The 9,628-nt window shown below is 45.9% G+C and overlaps 1 long non-coding RNA gene across 1 annotated transcript in view; it reads right to left on the reverse strand.

Moving 5' to 3' along the window:
* LOC124042638 overlaps nucleotides 1-8,753 on the reverse strand; it is a 10,153-nt gene extending 1,400 nt beyond the window's left edge. Inside the window, exon 1 of the long non-coding RNA XR_006840186.1 lies at nucleotides 8,312-8,753. This is a non-coding gene — a long non-coding RNA (uncharacterized LOC124042638). The remainder of the gene's footprint in view (nucleotides 1-8,311) is intronic.
* Between the last annotated feature and the right edge of the window lie 875 nt (nucleotides 8,754-9,628).

Genomic DNA, 9,628 nt, shown 5'->3' on the forward strand with positions numbered 1-9,628 from the left:
CACTACCAGGGCCCTGTGTACTGTACTACAACACTACCAGGACCCTGTGTACTACACCACCAGGGCCCTGTGTACTGAACTACCAGGGCCCTGTGTACTGTACTACTACACTACTAAACTACCAGGGCCCTGTGTACTGCACTACTAAACTACCAGGGCCCTGTGTACTGCACTACTAAACTACCAGGGCCCTGTGTACTGCACTACTAAACTACCAGGGCCCTGTGTACTGCACTACTACACTACCAGGGCCCTGTGTACTGCACTACTACACTACCAGGGCCCTGTGTACTGCACTACTACACTACCAGGGCCCTGTGTACTGTGCTACTACACTACCAGGGCCCTGTGTACTGCACTACTACACTACCAGGGCCCTGTGTACTGCACTACTACACTACCAGGGCCCTGTGTACTGCACTACTACACTACCAGGGCCCTGTGTACTGCACTACAACACTACCAGGGTCCTGTGTACTGTACTAGTACACTACCAGGGCCCTGTGTACTGTGCTACTACACTACCAGGGCCCTGTGTACTGCACTACTACACTACCAGGGCCCTGTGTACTGTGCTACTACACTACCAGGGCCCTGTGTACTGCACTACTACACTACCAGGGCCCTGTGTACTACACTACCAGGGCCCTGTGTACTGCACTACTACACTACCAGGGCCCTGTGTACTGCACTACAACACTACCAGGGCCCTGTGTACTGTACTACAACACTACCAGGACCCTGTGTACTACACCACCAGGGCCCTGTGTACTGAACTACCAGGGCCCTGTGTACTGTACTACTACACTACTAAACTACCAGGGCCCTGTGTACTGCACTACTAAACTACCAGGGCCCTGTGTACTGCACTACTAAACTACCAGGGCCCTGTGTACTGCACTACTAAACTACCAGGGCCCTGTGTACTGCACTACTACACTACCAGGGCCCTGTGTACTGCACTACTAAACTACCAGGGCCCTGTGTACTGCACTACTAAACTACCAGGGCCCTGTGTACTGCACTACTAAACTACCAGGGCCCTGTGTACTTACTACTAAACTACCAGGGCCCTGTGTACTGCACACTAAACTATCAAGAGGCCCTGTGTACTGCACTACTACACTACCGGGCCCTGTATGCTGCACTACTACACTACCGGGGCCCTGTGTATACACTACTACACTACCAGGGCCCTGTGTACTGTGCTACTACACTACCAGGGCCCTGTGTACTCACACTACTACACTACCAGGGCCCCTGTGTGCTGCTACACTACCAGGGCCCTGTGTACTGCCTACTACACTACCAGGGCCCTATGTACTGCACTACAACACTTTGCAGGGTCTGTGTACTGTACTAGTACACTACCAGGCCTGTGTACTGCACTACTACACTACCAGGGCCCTGTGTACTGCCTACCAGGGCCTTGTACTACTCTACCAGGGCCCTGTGTACTCTCTACCAGGCACGGTGTACTGCACTACCAGGGCCCGTGTACTGCACTACCACTACCAGGGCCTGTACTGCGCACTACAACACTACCAGGCCTTGTGTACTACATTACCAGGGCCCCGTGTACTGCACTACAACACTACTTCCCAACACACAGACGCACTCCCCCACCCCACCCCAACATACAGACACACTCCCCACCCCACCCCCACAGACACACTCCCCCATCCCAACACACAGACACACTCCCCCACCCCAACACACAGACACACTCCCCCACCCCCAACACACACAGAAACACTCCCCCACCCCAACGCACAGACACACTCCCCCACCCCAACACACAGACACACTCCACCCCAACACACAGACACACTCCCCCACCCCACCCCAACACAGACACACTCCCCCACCCCAACACACAGACACACTCCCCACCCCAACACAGACACACTCCCCACCCCAACACACAGAAACACTCCCCCACCCCAACGCACAGACACACTCCCCCCACCCCAACGCACAGACACACTCCCCCACCCCAAAACACAGACACACTCTCCCACCCCAACACACAGACACAACCCCAACATACAGACACTCTCCACCCCAACACACAGACACACTCTCCCACCCCACCCCAACACACAGACACACTCCCCACCCCACCCCAACACACAGACACACTCCCCCACCCCACCCCAACATACAGACACACTCCCCCACCCCACCCCAACACACAGACACACTCCCCCACCCCAACACTGTACACTCCCCCCACCCCCAACACACAGACACACTCCCCCACCCCAACACACAGACACACTCCCCCACCCCAACATACAGACACACTCCCCCACCCCAACACACAGACACACTCCCCCACCCCAACACACAGACACACTCTCCCACCCCAACACACAGACACACTCCCCCACCCCCACCCCAACACACAGACACTCCCCCACTGACCCCAACACCCCAACACAGACACACTCCCCCACCCCAACACACAGACACACTCCCCCCACCCCAACACACAGACACACTCCCCCACCCCAACACAGACACATCCCCCACCCCAACACACAGACACACTCCCCCACCCCCAACACACAGACACACTCCCCCACCCACCCCAACACACAGACACACTCCCCCACCCCCAACACAGACACACTCCCACCCCAACACACAGACACCTCCCCCACCCCAACACACAGACACACTCCCCACCCCAACACACAGACACACTCCCCCACCCCAACACACACAGACACACTCCCCCACCCCAACACACAGACACACAGACACACTCCCCCACCCCAACACAGAGACCACCCCCCACCCCAACCACCACACTCCCCCACCACCCCACCCCACCCCAACACACAGACACACTCCCCACCCCAACACACAGACACACTCCCCCACCCCAACACACAGACACACTCCCCCACCCCAACACACAGACACACTCCCCCACCCCAACACACAGACACACCCACCCCACCCCAACACACAGACCACACTCCCACTTACCCACCCCACACTCCCACCCCACCCCAACACACAGACACACTCCCCCACCCCCACACCCCACCCCCCCACCCAACACAGACACACTCCCCCACCCCACCCCAACACACAGACACACTCCCCCACCCCAACACACAGACACACTCCCCACCCCAACCACACAGACACCCCCCAAAACATTAGACACACTCCCCCCAAACACACAGACACACTCCCCCACCCCCACCCCACCCAAACACACCCCAACACACAGACACACTCCCCACCCACCCAAACACACAGACACACTCCCCACCCCAACACACAGACCCCCAGTGGTGGAAAAGTAACCAACTGTCCTACTTGAGTTTAAGTCTAAAAGTATTTGGTTTTAATTATACTTAAGTATCAAAAGTCAATATAATTGCTAAAATATACTTCAGTGTCAAAAGTATCAATCATTTCACATTCCTTAAATTAAGCAAACCAGACGCATAATATATTTGTTTGTTTTATTTACACATAGTCTGGGGCTCCAAAGCTTAGACAGTATTTATATTTTAAAAAAATGGTGTTTAGTGAGTCTGCCAGGTCACAGGCAATATGGAGAACCTGGGATTTATTCTCAATAAGTGGTTCTCATAGGTTAAACTACAGCACACACACAGCAGATATACCTGGTGACAGAAGCGTCTGCCTGCCTTGCTCTTAGAGGAATGAGGAAAGAGACAGTTTGTGTCCAAAACGGCATCTTGTTCCCTAGAAAGGGAATAGTGTGCCACAAAGTACTGCAAAAAAAGGGATAAGAGTGGCATTGGGGACGCACCCAGTCTATACCTTTTCCTTACTGCACGGAATGGGGAATAGGGTGCCATTTGGGATAATACCTATCCCAGGAGATGACTTACAACTGACACTTTCACACCTACCAACGTGTTGAGGTCACTAGGGTGTTTTAAGGAGTGGATGTAGAGGTCACTAGGGTGTTTTGAGGTGGGGATGTAGAGGTCACTAGGTGTTTTGAGGTGGGGTGTAAGTCACTAGGGTGTTTTGAGGAGTGGATGTAGAGGTCACTAGGGTGTTTTGAGGTGAGGATGTAGAGGTCACTAGGGTGTTTTGAGGTGGGGGTGTACAGTTGAATCACAGTCACAGGAGGGAGACTGTGTTGTTGCATTTATGGGCCCTGGTCATGACTAGGGCACTACGTAGGAACAGGATGCCATTTATGGGCCCTGGTAAAATAAAGGTAAAATAAAATAAAAAGTTCAGTCATTCTTGTGCAGGTATGTGTGAATCTTCATGCATTTGTGTGTGTGTGTGTGTGTGTGTGTGTGTGTGTGTGTGTGTGTGTGTGTGTGTGTGTGTGTGTGTGTGTGTGTGTGTGTGTGTGTGTGTGTGTGTGTGTGTGTGTGTGTGTGTGTGTGTGTGTGTGTGTGTGTGTGTGTGTGAGAGAGAAGAATATTGAATATTTTTAGAGTAGAACAAAAGAAAGTCTATATACAGTGTGTGCAAATGTCGTGAGGAGGTAAAGGCCAATAAATAGGCCGTAGTAGCAAAGTAATTACAATTCAGCTAATTAACACTGGAGAGATAGATGAGCAGATGGTGATTTGCAAGTAGAGATACTGGTGTGAAACGAGCAGAAAAAGTAAATGAATAAAAACAGTATGGGGATGAGGTAGGTAGTTGGGCTATTTACAGATGGACTATGTACAGCTGCAGAGATTGGTTTGCTGCTCAGATAGTTGATGTTTAAAGTTAGTGAGGGAAATGTAAGTCTCAGCTTCAGCTGTTTTTATTTCAGTGTCGTTCCAGTCACGGGCAGCAGAGAACTGGAAGGAACGGCGGACAAAGAGGTGTTGGCTTTGTGGAAGACCAGGGAGATATACTCTGCTGGAGCGCGTGCTATGGGTGGGTGTTGTTATAGTACCAGTGAGCTATACCTGCTGGAGCGCGTGCTATGGGTGAGTGTTGTTATAGTGCCCAGTGAGATATACCTGCTGGAGCGCGTGCTACGGGTTGGTGTTGTTATGGTGACCAGGGAGATACACCTGCTGGAGCGCGTGCTATGGGTGGGGTGTAGTTATCGTGACCAGTGAGCTGAGATGAGGCGGAGCTTTACCTAGCATAGACTTATAGATGACCTGAGCCAGTGGGTCTGGCGACGAATATGTAGCGAGGCCAGCCGATTAGAGCATATTGCAGGTCGCAGTGGTGGGTGGTATAAGGTGCTTTAGAAACAAAATATGGCACTGTGATAAACTGCATCCAGTTTGTTGAGTAGAGTATTGGAAGCTATTTTAGATGACATCGCGAAAGCCGAGGATCGGTAGGATAGTCAGTTTTACTAAGGTATGTTTGTCATGTGAGTGAAGCTTTGTTGCGAAATAGAAAGACGATTCTAGATTTGATTTTGGATTGGAGATGTTTGATATGAGTCTGAAGGAGAATTTACAGTCAACCCAATCCCGAGCCCTACCCATGTCTGCGTGTTCAAAGCACTACCATACCCAGGCCCATGAAGTTCAAACACTACCATACCCAGGCCCGCGGTTCAAAACACTACCATACCCAGGCCCGCAAAGCTCAAAGCACTACCATACCCAGGCCCGGTTCAAAACACTACCATACCCAGGCCCGCAAAGCTCAAAAGCACTACCATACCCAGGCCCGCGAAGTTCAAAACACTACCATACCCAGGCCCGCAGCTCAAAGCACTACCATACCCAGGCCCATGAAGTTCAAAACACTACCATACCCAGGCCCGCAAAGCTCAAAGCACTACCATACCCAGGCCCATGAAGTTCAAAACACTACCATACCCAGGCCCGCAAAGCTCAAAGCACTACCATACCCAGGCCCATGAAGTTCAAACACTACCATACCCAGGCCCGCGGTTCAAAAACACTACCATACCCAGGCCCGCGAAGTTCAAAACACTACCATACCCAGGCCCGAGGGAAGTTCAAAACACTACCATACCCAGGCCCGAAGTTCAAAACACTACCATACCCAGGCCCATGAAGTTCAAAACACTACCATACCCAGGTCTGATTTCTTCTGAGACATTTTAGCCTCAGCCCTGAAACCCAGAACCTCAGTTAGTAAATCCATTAGCTGCTCCTCTGTCACTCCTGCACACAGCTCGCTCTGCATGCGTTCTTCTCGTGAGTATCCATAGCAACGGATCCCCTTGAGATGTTTTGTTCAATGACGAGACATTGGGGAGCAGTTAGTTGTGGATTATTATTATTATACATGATTATTTTATTATTTATTCATTATTATTTTCTGTGAAATAATCCTGTTTTATATTTGAAGCACTATGTTATGATCTTAGTCAGATATGACTGTACTGAGCAGCAGAGCACGAGCAAATGGCTCAGCTTTAAAATGTTAGTGATCAATTTAGTGATACCCTGCATAGCAGTAAACTCCATGTATAATGTCGGGGGTCAGGTAGGAGAGGTCTAAGACAAATATACACTACACAACAGAATATGAAACAAATTTGATATTTATTCAAATTTTCCACACATTTACAATATACATATTTACATGTTTTTATATGAAATAATATAACCGATGTGGCCAAAACTTTGTGTCACAGGAATATAAATGTTGTTCACTCATGCCAGTTAATGTCTATTTGCTTGTACATGTGGCTCACCCTGTGGCGAACTGCGTTTCAAAGGAAATAGAAAACATCAGAGATCTTCTAATTCAAATAGAAAAACAACAGAGATCTTCTAATTCAAATAGAAAACATCAGAGATCCTCTAATTCAAATAGAAAACAACAGAGATCTTCTAATTCAAATAGAAAAACAACAGAGATCTTCTAATTCAAATAGAAAAACAACAGAGATCTTCTAATTCAAATAGAAAACATCAGAGATCTTCTAATTCAAATAGAAAACATCAGAGATCTTCTAATTCAAATAGAAAACATCAGAGATCTTCTAATTCAAATAGAAAACATCAGAGATCCTCTAATTCAAATAGAAAACAACAGAGATCTTCTAATTCAAATAGAAAAACAACAGAGATCTTCTAATTCAAATAGAAAACATCAGAGATCTTCTAATTCAAATAGAAAACATCAGAGATCTTCTAATTCAAATAGAAAAACAACAGAGATCTTCTAATTCAAATAGAAAAACAACAGAGATCTTCTAATTCAAATAGAAAAACAACAGAGATCTTCTAATTCAAATAGAAAACATCAGAGATCTTCTAATTCAAATAGAAAACATCAGAGATCTTCTAATTCAAATAGAAAACATCAGAGATCTTCTAATTCAAATAGAAAACATCAGAGATCCTCTAATTCAAATAGAAAACAACAGAGATCTTCTAATTCAAATAGAAAAACAACAGAGATCTTCTAATTCAAATAGAAAACATCAGAGATCTTCTAATTCAAATAGAAAACATCAGAGATCTTCTAATTCAAATAGAAAACATCAGAGATCTTCTAATTCAAATAGAAAAACAACAGAGATCTTCTAATTCAAATAGAAAAACAACAGAGATCTTCTAATTCAAATAGAAAAACAACAGAGATCTTCTAATTCAAATAGAAAACATCAGAGATCTTCTAATTCAAATAGAAAAACAACAGAGATCTTCTAATTCAAATAGAAAAACAACAGAGATCTTCTAATTCAAATAGAAAAACAACAGAGATCTTCTAATTCAAATAGAAAAACAACAGAGATCTTCTAATTCAAATAGAAAAACAACAGAGATCTTCTAATTCAAATAGAAAAACAACAGAGATCTTCTAATTCAAATAGAAAAACAACAGAGATCTTCTAATTCAAATAGAAAACAACAGAGATCTTCTAATTCAAATAGAAAAACAACAGAGATCTTCTAATTCAAATAGAAAAACAACAGAGATCTTCTAATTCAAATAGAAAAACAACAGAGATCTTCTAATTCAAATAGAAAACATCAGAGATCTTCTAATTCAAATAGAAAAACAACATAAATCTTATCATTCAAATCCTAATAAAACCAACAGTTGATTGTAGATTAATTTGTCAAAACGGTTTTGAGGAAACACACTAGCTGGGCCACAACAGAAAAGAGGAGAATCAATGCCAGACAAAGCACTAAAGATAGGGAACCTCACTGTCATAGGATAATGAATGGTAGACTGAGCACTAAAGATAGGGAACCTCACTGTCATAGGATAATGAATGGTAGACTGAGCACTAAAGATAGGGAACCTCACTGTCATAGGATAATGAATGGTAGGCTGAGCACTAAAGATAGGGAACCTCACTGTCATGGGATAATGAATGGTAGGCTGAGCACTAAAGATAGGGAACCTCACTGTCATAGGATAATGAATGGTAGACTGAGCACTAAAGATAGGGAACCTCACTGTCATAGGATAATGAATGGTAGACTGAGCACTAAAGATAGGGAACCTCACTGTCATGGGATAATGAATGGTAGGCTGAGCACTAAAGATAGGGAACCTCACTGTCATGGGATAATGAATGGTAGACTGAGCACTAAAGATAGGGAACCTCACTGTCATAGGATAATGAATGGTAGGCTGAGCACTAAAGATAGGGAACCTCACTGTCATAGGATAATGAATGGTGGACTGAGCACTAAAGATAGGGAACCTCACTGTCATGGGATAATGAATGGTAGACTGAGCACTAAAGATAGGGAACCTCACTGTCATAGGATAATGAATGGTAGACTGAGCACTAAAGATAGGAACCTCACTGTCATGGGATAATGAATGGTAGACTGAGCACTAAAGATAGGAACCTCACTGTCATAGGATAATGAATGGTAGACTGAGCACTAAAGATAGGAACCTCACTGTCATAGGATAATGAATGGTAGACTGAGCACTAAAGATAGGGAACCTCACTGTCATAGGATAATGAATGGTAGGCTGAGCACTAAAGATAGGGAACCTCACTGTCATGGGATAATGAATGGTAGGCTGAGCACTAAAGATAGGGAACCTCACTGTCATGGGATAATGAATGGTAGGCTGAGCACTAAAGATAGGGAACCTCACTGTCATAGGATAATGAATGGTAGACTGAGCACTAAAGATAGGGAACCTCACTGTCATGGGATAATGAATGGTAGACTGAGCACTAAAGATAGGGAACCTCACTGTCATAGGATAATGAATGGTAGACTGAGCACTAAAGATAGGGAACCTCACTGTCATAGGATAAATGAATGGTAGACTGAGCACTAAAGATAGGGAACCTCACTGTCATGGGATAATGAATGGTAGACTGAGCACTAAAGATAGGGAACCTCACTGTCATGGGATAATGAATGGTAGACTGAGCACTAAAGATAGGGAACCTCACTGTCATAGGATAATGAATGGTAGACTGAGCACTAAAAATAGGGAACCTCACTGTCATAGGATAATGAATGGTAGACTGAGCACTAAAGATAGGGAACCTCACTGTCATAGGATAATGAATGGTAGACTGAGCACTAAAGATAGGGAACCTCACTGTCATAGGATAATGAATGGTAGACTGAGCACTAAAGATAGGGAACCTCACTGTCATGGGATAATGAATGGTAGACTGAGCACTAAAGATAGGGAACCTCACTGTCATAGGATAATGAATGCCAGACAAAGCACTAAAGAT

Source organism: Oncorhynchus gorbuscha, linkage group LG09 (assembly GCF_021184085.1).
Source record: "Oncorhynchus gorbuscha isolate QuinsamMale2020 ecotype Even-year linkage group LG09, OgorEven_v1.0, whole genome shotgun sequence".
NCBI classification, from domain to species: Eukaryota; Metazoa; Chordata; class Actinopteri; order Salmoniformes; family Salmonidae; genus Oncorhynchus; species Oncorhynchus gorbuscha.